The sequence below is a fragment of the Uranotaenia lowii genome, chromosome 1 (genome assembly GCF_029784155.1).
Source record: "Uranotaenia lowii strain MFRU-FL chromosome 1, ASM2978415v1, whole genome shotgun sequence".
In the NCBI taxonomy this organism is placed as follows: Eukaryota; Metazoa; Arthropoda; class Insecta; order Diptera; family Culicidae; genus Uranotaenia; species Uranotaenia lowii.
In genome coordinates this window covers 44963706-44977920 of record NC_073691.1, presented here as the reverse complement: position 1 = coordinate 44977920, position 14215 = coordinate 44963706, and the positions used below count along the sequence as shown (strand labels likewise).

The 14215-nt window shown below is 36.6% G+C and overlaps 1 protein-coding gene across 1 annotated transcript in view; it reads left to right on the top strand.

Moving 5' to 3' along the window:
• The window catches only part of LOC129739130 (uncharacterized), a 362823-nt gene that overhangs the window by 62769 nt on the left and 285839 nt on the right, over positions 1–14215 (top strand). The window contains exon 2 of the mRNA XM_055730527.1: positions 3777–3850. The gene's annotated coding sequence lies outside the window, so the exon portion shown is untranslated. The remainder of the gene's footprint in view (positions 1–3776; positions 3851–14215) is intronic.

Below are 14215 nucleotides of genomic sequence, written 5' to 3'. Positions count from 1 at the left end.
ACTTTTCTGAGATTCTTCTCAGACCCTACTGAGACTTTCCTGAGACTCTTCTTAGACTCTTCTGTGACTCTTCTGCGATTATTTTGTGACCCATACGAGGCCCTTTTTTAGACTTTTTTGAGACTCTCCTAAGATTTTGCTAAAACTCCTCTAAGACTTTTCTGAGACTCTTCTAAAACTCTTCTCAGTCAATTTGGAGGCTCTTCCGAGACTATGCTGAAACTCTTCTGTGACTCTTTTCAGACTTTTGTGCAACTCTTTTGAGACTTTTCTGAGATTCTTTTAAGACCCCTCTGTGATTATTTTGTGACTTTCCTGAGATTCTTCTCAAACCCTACTGAAACTTTTCCTAGACTCTTCTGAGACTCTTCATAAACTCATCTGAGACCTTTCTGAGACTCTTTTGAGGCTCTTGTGAGTCTTTTCTGAGAGTCTTCTGAAACTTTATCAAGACTTTTTTGAGACTCTTTTGAGATTTTTCTGAGACTCTTCTAAGACTCTTCTGAGACTCTTCGGAGACTGTGATTCTCTTGTGACTTTTCTGAGATTCTTCTCAGACCCTTCTGATACTTTTCTGAGACTCTTCTTAGACTCATCTGAGACTCTTTTGAGACTCTACTGTGACTTTTCTGAGACCTTTCTGAGACTCTTTTGAGACTCGTATGAGTCTTTTTCGAGACTCTTCTGAGACTTTTCTGAGAATCCACAGAGATCTTTCTGGGACTTTTCTAAGTTTCTTCTGCGACTCTTCTGAGACTCTTCTGAGACTCTTTTGAGACTTATGTGAGTCTTTTCTGAAAGTCTTCTGAGTGCCTTCTGAAACTCTTCTGAGACATTATCAAAACTTTTCTAAGACATTTCTGAGATTTTTCTGAGACTCTTCTAAGCCTATTTTGAGGCTCTTCTGAGACTCTTCTGCGACACCTGTGAGACTCTTCTGAGATTATTGTGAGACTCTCCTGAGACTCTTTTGAGACTCTTCTAAGACTCTAGTAAACCTATATTGAGACTGTTATGAGATGCCTATGAGACTCGCCTAAGTCTCTTCTGCGACTTTTTGGAGACTTTTCGGGGACTCTCATGAGTCTCTTTTGAGTCTCTCTTAAGATTCTTTTGAGACTATTCTGAAACTCTTCTGAGACTTTTTATTCGGAATTTTTGAGACTCTTCTGAGACTCTTTTGAATCTCTTCTGGGACTCTACTGAGAATACTTTGAAATTCTTTTCAGATTCTTGTGAAAATATTTTGAAACTCTTCTGAAGTCTGCTGAGACTCTTCTGAGATTTTTGAAACTCTTCGTAGATGTTTTTACAACTATTTTGAAACTCCTATCTATATAAGACACTGAGGCACTTCATAGATTCTGAGAATCTTCTGAGTCCCTTCTGAGACTTTTCTGAGATTCTTCTGAGACTCTTCTGAGACTCTTTTAAAATTCTTCCAAGTCTTTATTGAGACTCTTCTGAGATTCTTCAGAAATTCTTCTGAGACTCTTCTGAGACTCTAGTGAAACTGTTTTGAGAATCTTTTGAGATGCCTATGAGACTCATCTAAGTATCTTCTGAGACTTTTTCGAGACTTTTCGGGGACTCTTATGAGACTTGTTTGAGTCTCTTTTGAGAATTTTTAGGACCTTTGTGAGACTCTTCTGAGACTCTTGAAACACTTCTGAGACTTTTTTGATGAGTTTTCAAGACCTTTCTGAGACGCTTTTGAGACTCGTCTGAGACTCTTCTGAGACTTTTCCTTCAGATTCTTGAGACTGTTCTGAGACTCCTGAAACTCTCCAGAGATTCTTATGAGACTCCTGTGAAACTTCTATCTTTAAAAATCTTTTCAGACCCTTGTGGGTATCTTCTAAGACTCTTTCGAGACTCTCATCAGTCTCTTTCGTGTCTATTCTGAGTCTCTTTTAAGTCTCTTCTTAGACTCTTTTGAAACTTTTTTGAGACTCATTTGAAACATCGTGAAACTCTTTTGAGCTTGTTTTGTAACTCTTCTCAAACTCTTCTGTCTGAGAATCTTTTGAGACTCTTCTGAGGCTCTTCAGATGCTCTTCTTAGACTCTGCTGAGATTTTTTTAGGCCCTTTTGGAATTCCTGTAACACTATTTTTAAACCTTACCGAGACTTTCCCTGAACGATATGTTAGTTTTTGTAGACGAATCTCAGAAACTCTCTTCAGAAAGTCATTTTAAGCTCTTTAGTGACTATCCCGACTCTTTAAAAACTAATATTTGACTCTTATTGCACGTTTTGAAACTCGTGTCAGCCTATTTCAAAGAATTTTGAGACACTTTTGTCTCTATTCTACCCCTTTTAGGTTGTTTTTGAGCTTTTTGAGTCTTGAGTCTCTTTTAAGAGTATTCCGAAATGTTTTTTTTTTATTTGAGGACTTTTTTTAAATTGAGGACATTTTGTCAGATTATGTGAAATTTTTAAAACACTTTTCTGAGACTTTTAAAACTTGAAGCTCTTCTGAGCCTCTTCTCAGACTTTTCTGAAACTCTTGTAAAATTCTTATGATAATCTTGTAAGACCCTATCGAGACTTTCGAAGATTGATATGAAAATCTTTCCAGGCTGATATCAGAAATCCCTTTGTAAAGTCAAGCTCTTTCAAGACTCTTGTGACTTTTTTGAGAATATTTTGAAACTAATATGTAACTTTTTTTTGTAATTTTTGAGACTCTTTAAAGTATATTTCAGAAAATTTAAAAAAATTCTTTTGAGCCCCTTTTGAGACTTTTGAACTTTAAAAAAAAAATCATTTTTGGTACACTTGTAATCAAAACTAATTTTAAAGAATCTGAACTGGTGAGTTAGTTGTTTAAAAATAAAAAAAAATTCCGATATCAGTACATTTGCAGTAAAATTATGTCAAATACCCCCTAAAGGTTTCCATCCTTAGGGTATGTTAGTTTTTCCTTTTTCTTTCGAAATTCCCTATTCTCTTGGATGGGATGTGTGCAACCCCAATCTTGGTTAATTTTTTTTTTACGCTGCCGCCGCCAGCTCGAATTATCTCCAGTTAATGAGTTTATTACATATGATGTCAGTTCTGCTGGGTTCAAGTATTCGACACAACAGTCAACAAACCCGGAGTTACGGGTATTTTCTTGGATCTTCTGGTCGGTGTGTTTGATTGAGCAATTATTTCGACAACCTGCCTGTATCATCTCCCCGAAGCGAAATGGAACACGGGATCTGAACAAGAGCACCTGTTGAAGTTTTGTACCAACTAAGATTGGAGTTGCGAGTGACGTGCAAAAATGTGGTTTTCACAGGATTGGTTGCCATCTGTTTGGACCACCGACGCGCCGACTTTCCAAGAGGAAATTAAGATTCAATTATACAAAATTAAATCTGATCGTTGACCAAACCTTGTTCAAATCGTTCCGTCAACAATGATTTGTCTCTGGGATATTTGCTCCGGGTCGATCCGCGTTGCCTCTTGGACAATTATTGAGAAAATTCTATACGGAAATTCACCTGTGTTCTGGCACTGTTCAGCTGAAACTGTAAATATAATTTTGAGCATTCGGATAGTTATATGACGACCGTTAGAAGTTTGTATGGAATAATGACAAAAAGTGACCTTTGAAAGGGTTATCAGGATGATGTTATTTACAACAATTGGAATCTAGAAAAGTTGTTCTAATGCTTTGAAGACACATTACACCAATCATTTTCCTTGACAGTTAACCTTAGAGCTCATTTTCATCATTATCATCATAGTCGTTATTAATTTATTCTTATTTTTTGTTTTTGTTACAGCACATGGATGGCAGAATGTCTTTTTCAACATCCGTTGATTGCGTTGAAAGGATTTATCTCCACCTTTAAGTCAGGTAAGATTATTTTAAATACATATTATATTCCAAAATAAATATCTTTCAACAGATTTTATTGAACAAGATCTGATTTCTCATATACTTATAGAAATCAACAATGATCAAAGTTATTCAAATTCATAATGAATTAAAATAACAAATTCTTATTTATTAAACCTTAAAGTACTAACAATAATAAAAAAAATTTACAAGGCATCCAATCTCAACAGTGGTCGAATATCAAAATATTGGCAAAAAGCATGTACTAATACACCAAGGTTCTTTTTTACACGGGTACACTTACAGTGTAAAAAGAATCGTGTAAAAAGCCGTGTTAAAAACCTCTGCTAATTTCAAAATCTTTTTGATATTTAAAAGTGAGAACTAGAATTTAAAACTTGAAACATAAACATGAGACAAAACCTGCGACATGAGACTAGAGACGTGAAACCTGAATCCTGAGGTTTCAGGCATAAAATATCAAACATGAGACATAAGACAAAGTACATGAGGCGTAAGACGCGAGAGCGGAGAAGTGAAAAGTGAGACGGGGAAATTGTGAGAAAAGAGAAGTGAGAATTGGTACGTGAGACGTTAGACATGAAACGTGAGAAGTTAGATGTGGAAATTGGGAGTGAAAACGAGAAGTGAGACCAAGGACGTCAGCAATGAGACGTGAGAAGTTAGAAATGAGCATGAAAACAGAGAAGAGATAAGTGAGAAGGTGGGAGGAGAAGTGAGATGTTTGAGATGAGAAGTGAGTTCCACTTCTTACTGCAAAATTCGCACTTCTCTCTTCTCACTTCTTACCTCTCACTCCTCACTTTCAACGTCTTAGTTTTCGCTCCTCACTGCCAACGTCTATCTTCACACTTCTTACTTCTCACTTCATACATACGTCTGGTGCTCTCTCTTTGAACATAAATAACGGCGCCAGCCACGTCCTTGTAGTCAATAAATAGATTTTAAAAAGAAAGGAATGAAAGACATTAATTTGCGCTTAAGAATTCATCAAAAAATATGTTTATTTAGCGTTTAAATTTTAAAGTGTTTAGTATAATTTTTGATAATATTTTAATTTTAACAGCTTAAATGCTCAGAATGATTGGTGTTCAATAGGTTTTTTTCATTTACATTTCGACATTTTTATTTGAAACTCATTTTATTCATACAAAGTATTGTTTTAAAACATTTTTAAGTTGCTGTTGAATGAAAATATTTCGGAAATGCGTGGGTAATTTGGTCACCTATATTCACAAAAAAATATTAAGGGAGTTGACACATGATATTTGCGCAAAAAAAATTAGAGAAATCTAATTTCTGTTTAAAAAAAAAGGAGTTAGTAGGCTGTTTCTACAGATTTCAAAATTCTATGAACAATTGAAGTCTCACTCCATTAGAAACATCTTCCTGCACCTAACGAACAATGTGTGGTAGCAATTTTGCAAAATGCCTTAGCAATAAATTATCATTTGCATAAATTATTTAAGAGCTTTGATGAGTAATAACTTTTATTACATTTCAAAAAATGACTTAAAATGATTTAAATTTAACTGATATTATTTAACTGCATCAATCATTACTAGACCCGTTTTAAAAAAGTCATGCATTAATGGGTTAAAAGGAATGAATCGCCCATTTTCGTGTCCTCAGGTAATAGTTGTAACTTTACATCGGTTAAAAAAATTATACTTTTCACAAAACATATGGTGATGCATCTGAAATATGCTTAATTTATTTTCAAGAAAAAATCTAACCTCAAATATTTCGGGAAATGAAAATTTAAAAAATTTTCAAAAGAAATGTGCTTTGAAGACGCAAAAATGAATCAAATTTCATATTTTAGGGCAAATATGGAGACTGTGGAAATGAGAGCAAGAATGTTCAAAATAAAAATTAATTTTTAAACTGTGACCCAAAGATGGGTCTTGACTCAAACATTCAGTCAGCGAAACTTTTTTTTTTTTTTTTTTTTGTAGAGAAATGAATCCAACTTAGATGAAATTTCAGGGACTAGATAAGGGAAAATTGATGTTGAAAAACATGCGAAAAAAATTCGCCTTGTCTCCCGGTGAGACTTGAACCCACATCTTGCGCCTCTCCGGGGCCCATGTATTAACATTCTACTACAGGAGACCAACCTGGCGTATGAATATTATACTGGTTGAGTGTCGATGTCTATCGGAATGAAGGGAATAGTTCTCCCATGTAATCATAATCATTTTTCTTGGTCTATTTCTATTCCCATCTTTTCATCTTACGGTAGTTGGACTCAAATTTGGATATTTTACGGCAAACGCATCATTTCTCATCATAACTGACAACCCGTGCAGTATATGAGAAGGCAATGCAAATCTTGCCGTGCCTAAAATATCCAAATTTGAGTCCAACTACCGTAAGATGAAAAGATGGGAATAGAAATAGACCAAGAAAAATGATTATGATTACATGGGAGAACTATTCCCTTCATTCCGATAGACATCGACACTCAACCAGTATAATATTCATACGCCAGGTTGGTCTCCTGTAGTAGAATGTTAATACATGGGCCCCGGAGAGGCGCAAGATGTGGGTTCAAGTCTCACCGGGAGACAAGGCGAATTTTTTTTCGCATGTTTTTCAACATCAATTTTCCCTTATCTAGTCCCTGAAATTTCATCTAAGTTGGATTCATTTCTCTACATAAAAATTAATGTTATCGAAAATTAATTGAACAAATATGTATGTATGTGACAACACTGAAAAAGAAGTTTGAAAGTGCTTCAAATGAAGAGATGTGATGAAGGATTTATAAGGAATAAATCAAATTTAATAAAAAAAAAACATAATAAAATAATATTTGAATTCGGTATCACTGAAGATAAATAAAAAATAAATAAATTTCTATGGCAACATTTGTAATTTTGGCAACACTAGACAAATCAAACAAATCAAAGTCGGTCGTTGATCTATTCTAGAGAGAGACAGGTGTGTTTGAGCGAATTACTGAATTGAGATTCTTAAAAATCATTGTGTTGATCGTGCTGTTCATTGTTTGATTTGATTTGGCCTTCCGGTGGAAAAAGACGGATTGACTTACACAGTAAACGAAAATTACCGAGTTTGGTAATTTTTTTTACCGAAATCCTAACATGTGTAAATCGTTAAACTGTTCGGTAATTTTTTCGGTAAAAAATAAACGAACATCGATAAATCGATTCTTCATTTACCGATGTTCGTTTATTTTTTACCGAAAAAAATACCGAACAGTTGAACGATTTACACATGTTAGGATTTCGGTGAAAAATTACCGAACTCGGTAATTTCGTTTACTGTGTAGAAGGAGCAGATTTTTAAGGCAGCTTCTACTGATTTTTGGTTTGATTTCGCCTTCCGGTAGAAAAAGATGGATTGGAAACTTTTGCTTATTTTTGTTTTGATTTGGCTTTCCTGTGTAAAAATTCGGATTGGCCTAGAAAGAGAATTTTTTTAAAGCTGATATCTTTGATTGTTTGTTTTGATTTGGACTTTCGGTGGAAAAAGGCGGATTGGTCTAGGAAGCGCCGATTTTTGAGGCTGCTACTGTTGATTGTTTGTTTTGATTTGACCTTCCGTTCGAAAAATACGGATTGGCCAAGAAAGAGAAGATTATAAAGGCAGCTTCTGCTGATTATTTGTTTTGATTTGGCCTTCCGATGGAAAAAGACGGAATTGGCTTAGGCATCGCAGATTTTTCAAACTGTTGCTGCTGATTGTTTGTTTTGATTTGGCCTTCGGGTGGAAAAAGACGGATTGGCCAAGAAAGAGAAATTTTTGAGTTTGTTGCTGTTAATTGTTTGTTTTGATTTGGCCTTCCGGTGGGAAGAGACGGATTATCTTAGGAAGCGCAGATTTTTAAGGCTTTTGCTGTTGATTGTTTATTTTGATTTCACCATCTGGTGGAAAAAGACAGATTGGCTTAGAAAGAGCAGATTTCTAAGGCAGATTTTGCTGATTTTCGTTTTGATTTGGCTTTCCGGTGGAAAAAAGATGGTTTGGCCAAGAAAGAGTAGATTTCTAAGGCAGCTTCTGCTGAATGTTTGTTTTGGTTTAGCCTTCCGTTGCTGTTGCTGATTGTTTGTTTTGATTTGATTTCCGATGGAAAGAGACGTAATTGGCTCAGGAAGTGCAGATTTTTAAGGCTGTTGCTGCTGATTTTTTTTTGATTTGGACTTCCAGTTGGAAAAAAAGGAATCGGTTTAGGAAGTGCATATTTCTAGGCTGTTGCTGCTGATTTTTGTTTTGATTTGGACTTCCGGTGGAAAGAGATGGATTGGCTTAGGAAGCGCAGATTTTTAAGGCTGTTGCTGCTGATTTTTTGTTTTGATTTGGTTTTCCGGTGGAGTAAGACGGATTGGCCTAGAAATAGCAGATTTTTGTGTTGATTTTGCCTTCCGGTGGACAAAGATGGAATTGACTTAAGAACCGCAGATTTTTAAAGCTTTTGCTGTTGATTGTTTGTTTTGATTTGAACTTCCGGTGGAAAGAGATGGATTAGCTCTGGAAGTTTTTGTTTCGATTTCGTCTCCTGATTGAAAAAGACGGATAAGCTTAAGAAGCGCAGATTTTTAAGGTCGTTGCTGTTGTAGCGCAAATGCTGCTGTTGATTGTTTGTTTTGATTCGACCTTCCGGTGGAAAGATGGATTGGCCTAGAAAGAGCAGATTTTGAAGGTAGCGTCTACTGATTTTTGTTTTGATTTGGACTTATGTTTGAAAAAGACGAAATTGTCTTAGGAAGCGCAGATTTTTAAGGTAGCTTCTGCTGATTGTTGTTTTGATTCCTACTTCCGGTGGAAAGAGACGGATTAGCTCAGGAAGCGCAGATTTTCAAGGTTACTGTTGTTGATTGATCATTTTGTTTTGGCCTTCCGGTGGAAAATGTCGGATTGACTTAAGAAGAGCAGAATTTAAGGCAGATTCTACTGATTTTTGTTTCGATTTGGCCTTTCGGTGAAAACATTCGAGATTGGCTTTGGAAGCGCAGTTTTTTGAGACCGTTGCTGATAATTTAGGCTGATGATTTAGCGAAGATTTTTTAGGCTGCCTTCACGAAAACAAAATATTTCTGATTCGGCCTCTGGTAGAATGGCGGATTTGCACAAAGAGCGCAGATTTTCAAGGCTTTTGTATAGTACTTACTTAGTACAGTTACGGTATAGTACAGAACTTTGACATATTCTACCTCCTATAGAAAGACGGATTGGCACATGAAGCCCAGATTTTTAAGGCTGCTTCTACGAAAAAAAAAAATTTCTGATGCAGCTTCCGATAGAAAGACGGATTGGCACAGGAAGCGCAGATTTTTAAGACTGCTTCTACAAAAAAAAATCTGATTCGGTCTCTGGTAGAAAAACAGATTGGCACAAAAAGCGCAGATTTTCAAGGCTGTTAAATAGTACCTATCAAGAACTTTGACATATTCAGGCTCCGATAGAAATATGTATTGGCACAGATAACGCAGATTTTTGAAGCTGCTTCTACAAAAAAAAGTTTCTGATTCGGCCTCTGGTAGAAAGACGGATTGACACAGGGAGCGCAGATTTTCAAGGCTGTTATATAGAACTTTTTATAAACTTTGACATATCGCATTCCAATCACTATTGCGCATAGATTTTTTTTTCTATTTTTGCTCTTGTTATCCTGAAACTATTCAACTAATACCAAATTGTTTTGAACTTAGAAAAAATGGGAATAGGTATATGTGGAAAATCTTCGGGTAAAACGATACATCATAATGAATAACGGGATACTAGCATTCATTGACCAGATATGAAGAATAAATATGTGACATAATGCACCGTTGCATGGTAACACTTTGATAGCATAATGTTTCGGAACCAGCTCAACTAAAAACATAAACGTGAATCTCAAGACTTAGACAACCCGTTGATCGTCGTTCGAATATCACAAGTTCGAGTATAGTGTTAAGCCGGTTGATCAAGCGTATAGGCCACAACCAACAAACAAACATACTTCTGTGCTCATTCCTAAAAAAAAGTGTGTCACATTATGTTAGTTGGGAAATGCTTTCCGTGAATTTTCGCTTCTCTCTCTTGTGCCAGGAACTTTCCAACCTGCTAGACGAACTTGCTTCCATTGATTGAAGTTAACCGAACCGGTGAGCGGTTTATCCAAAGGCTTTAATCGAATCCTAGCGCGTTGTTGTGGGTAATAAGCTGTTAGGAAGACACGAAACTTGTTAACCTCCTCGGGGCAGATCTTCCTTCTACTAGTAAGTTTATGATCATCATTTGAGCTAGCAACAGGTTTTCTTTTATATTACAATTCTTTAGCTCGCTCACCGGTCTAACTGATTTAAAATGAATTGCTTCATGACTGGTTGCGTCCTTGAATAATACATACAGTATAGTCATTATTTTGTCTAGCTTGTCAATAGCCCGAGGTACCTATTTGATAAACGATTGCCTCAACATTCAACAACCACTAGTTAAAAGCTATGCCTAAGTCACATTCCTGAGGCGATCAACAACTGATTTTGTGCCCGAAGCTATTTGTTTAGGTTCTATGTCTGCTAGAGGACTTCCTCGTTCGGGGTTGCCTTGAAGGAATCGGTAGCTTAAGCTTAAAATATTAACTAGATTTATACCAACTAAAAGTACGGCATTTGTCAGGTTATAAAATTTAACAGACCGCTGCTGTCATCAACAGAATCGTCAACAGAGCGTAATGTTCTTCACCGATGACCTGTCACCTCTCTGTGTGCTGTCTGCTGTTTGGCAATGTCGGAAAAATGTGTTGATGAAGTGATAAATGGTTGATTGAACTGGAACGGTTCGACATCAATAAGTAGGGTCTCATCGTGGGCAATTTATAGCCCAAATATCGAAATCGTGACTGTTTGAATCTTCAAATAAAAACTATTTAACCAACTTTAAAAACAATTTTTGATCGTAACATTGAAAGTTTACTTCAATATTTTAACAAAAAAAAATCATTTGAATTATCCTGATGCACAACGGTTCATAATTTTGAATCACTCACAACTACTTAGCATTGGGATGAGAAAGATTTTCAGATTAAAAAAAAACCTGTGAATGTACTGTAATCCCATATTAGCTTTTACATTTATCAAGCTGACCCGGTAGATTTCATTTAACCATAAGTTTGATGGAAAAATATAATAAATCATTGTGTGATCTACATTGTGGAGATGAGAAAAAGAATGTACCGGAAAAATTAAATTAAAAAATTTGTGGCAACACCGATATAGAAGCTTTAAAGTGTAAACGAAAATCCGTCATTGGTCTAATCTTGTAAGAGATGGAAGGGTTAAAGAAAGATTCTAAACTATGATTCAGATTTATCGTAAGTTCACGAAAATGACGTATGTAGTTTGTGCGATGAGCGCAGATTTGGAAGGCTGCTGCTTTGTTTGTTCGAAATGAGGCCAATTCCGGTAAATAAGACGGACTAATGAAGCGCAGATCGGAATGGCTGCTGTTTCGATAATTCAAAAATAATACCAGTTCCGGTAAATAAGATGGACTCAAGAAGCGCAGATTAGAATGGCTGCTGCTTCGTTTGTTTTGAAATGATGCCAGATCTGGTGAATAAAACGGACTGATGAATGGCAGGTTGAAATGGCTGATGCTTTGTTTGTTTTCAAATGATGCTAGTTCCGGTAGATAAATTGGACCGAAGTTTCCGGTAAATAAGACGGTAAATAAAACGGACTGAAGAAGCGATGATTAGGAACTGCTGCTTTGTTTGTTTTGGAATGATGCCTCTTCCGATAAAAAAAAACGGACTTAAGAAGCACAGATTGAAAGGCTGCTGCTTCGTTGGTTTTGAAATTTTGCCAGCTCCTGTAAATAAGATGTACTGAAAATGCGCAGATTGGAAAGGCTGCTGCTTTGTTTGTTTTGAAACCATGTTAGTTCCGGTAAATAAAACGGATTGAAGAAGTGCAGATTTGAAAGGCTGCTGGTTTATTTGTTTCGAAATGATGTCAGTTCCGGTATATAAGAGGCACTTAAGAAGCGCAGATTGGAAAGGCTGCTGCTATGTTTGTTTTGAAATTATGCCTGTTCCGGTAAATAATACGAACTGAAGAAGAGCAGAATGGAAAGGCTGCTGCTTTGTTTGTTTTGGAATGATACCTGTTCCGGTAAATAGGACTCACTGAAGAAGCGCAGATTGGAAAAGCTGCTGCTTCATTTGTTTCAAAATAATGACATCTCCGGTAAATAAGTCGGACTGAAGAAGCGCAGATTGGAAAGGCTGCTGCTCTATTTGTTTTGAGATGATGCCAGTTCCGGTATATAAGACGCACTTAAGAAGCGCATTGTGGAAAATCTACTGCTGCGTTTATTTTGTAATAATACCAGTTGCGGTAAATATGACTCACTGAAGAAGCTCAGATTAGAATGGCTGCTGCTTTGTTTGATTTGAAATGCCGCAAGTTCCGGTAAATAAGATGGACTGAAGAAGCGCAGATTGGAAACGCTGTTACTTTGTTTGTTTTGAAATGATGCCAGTGAAGAAGCGCAAATTTGAAAGGCTGCTTTGTTTGTTCTCAAATAATACCAGTTTCAGAAAATAGGACGCACTAAAGAAACGCAGATTAGAATGGCTGCTGCTTTGTTTGTTTTAAAACTGATGACAGTTTGGGGAATAAAACGGACTGAAGAAGCGCAAATTAATTGGAAAGGCTACTGCCTCGCTTGTTTTGAAATGGTATCAGTTTCGATAAATAGGACGAATTGAAGAAGCGCAGATTGGAAAGGCTGTTACTTTGTTTGTTTTGAAATGCTCCCATTTTCGGTAAATAAGACGGACTTAAGAAGCGCAAATTTCAAAGGCTGCTGCTCTGTTTGTTTTGAAGTGATGCCAGCACCGGCAAATAAGACGGACTAGAGAAGCGCAGTTTTGAAAGGCTGTTGCTTTGTTTGTTTTTAAATTATGCTTGTTCCAAAAAGGGCGAAATCGAAATTATTGCAACACCAAAAATGTCATACCAATTTTCTTATAATTTTTAAAATCAAACCAAAATTTTAGGATAGTTTTATACATATATTTACTTCAAAAATCAAAATAAAAGTTAATCGATGGAGCCTTGAGTGTAAAATTGAACGCGTTTTCACTTGATGCCCTCCATCAAATTCTTTACAGTGTCATTCGGTACCAGTTTCTCAGTTTTCTGTTTCCATTTTCTTAACATGTTTTTCTCGTATTTGAATGTCTTCTTACTCTTCCGAGGTTCCCGCTATATTATTGCCCAGTAATGCTCTACCGGGCACCGTTCCGGACAAGTTCATGTCCTTTGGTACAAAATGGACAGAATTGGCCTCATACCACTTCAGGACACTTTTAGAATAGTGGCATGATGCCAAATTTGGCCAACATAGCGGAGCTTCGTCGTGCTGTTGCAAGAACGGCAAAAGGCGCTTCTCGAGGCACTCAGATTTGTAAATCTCGCCATTTTCTGTGCCTTTTATCACGAAAGGCACACTCCTCAGTCTGCAAGAGCAGATGGCCTGCCAAACGAGATATTTGGAGGCGAACTTCGACATTTTCTTAAATTTTTCATCCACATCGAACTTGCTCTCACCGGCGAAAAACTCCAACCCCGGAATTTTCTTAAAACCAGCTTTTATATACGTTTCGTCGTCAATCACACAGCAATCATATTTTAGCAGCATCCTCTCGAAAAGCGTCCGTTGCCGAGTTTTGGCTGTCGATTGTTGCGGCTCATCGCGGTTTGGGAAGTTCTGTACCTTGTATGTATGTGGTCCAGCTCTCTTCTTTGCATTCTAGACGTAGCTCTGCGACTTGCCGATCTTTTTATCCAAATCACGGCTTGTGCCGTTAAAATTTGCTTTAATCATCCGCTTCACCTTTCCCTCCGTCTTTTTGTTCTCCGGTCCCGGTTTTCTTCCAGTTCCTTTGCCGTTGTCCAACGTCAACCGCTTCAACATTCTGGAGACGGTTGAATGATGAATGTTCAACATTTTCCCCAACTGCCAGTGCGACAGGTCAGGAAATTCAAGGTGTCTAGAAAAAGTTTGATCTCTCGACTCACGTTGGTTCACCTCCATTTTCGTTGAATCGAAAAACACGACTTCAAGTTTGACAGTATGTAAACAATACACATCAGTGAAAAAGTGTGCAAAATTTGGTTGATTTCTACCCAATGATAAAAAAAATTTTGCCTTGTTGAATGTGTCGCAATAACTTCGTGTTCACTCTTTATTTTGTATATAAGCAATGCTAACTATGTAATGCAATGAAATACAATATTATTTATTACAATATGAGACGATGGAATTTAGCGTAATGTTATGTGATGGTGTGTCATGTAATTACATGTCATGTTATTTATTGCAATGATATTTATTTTTTAT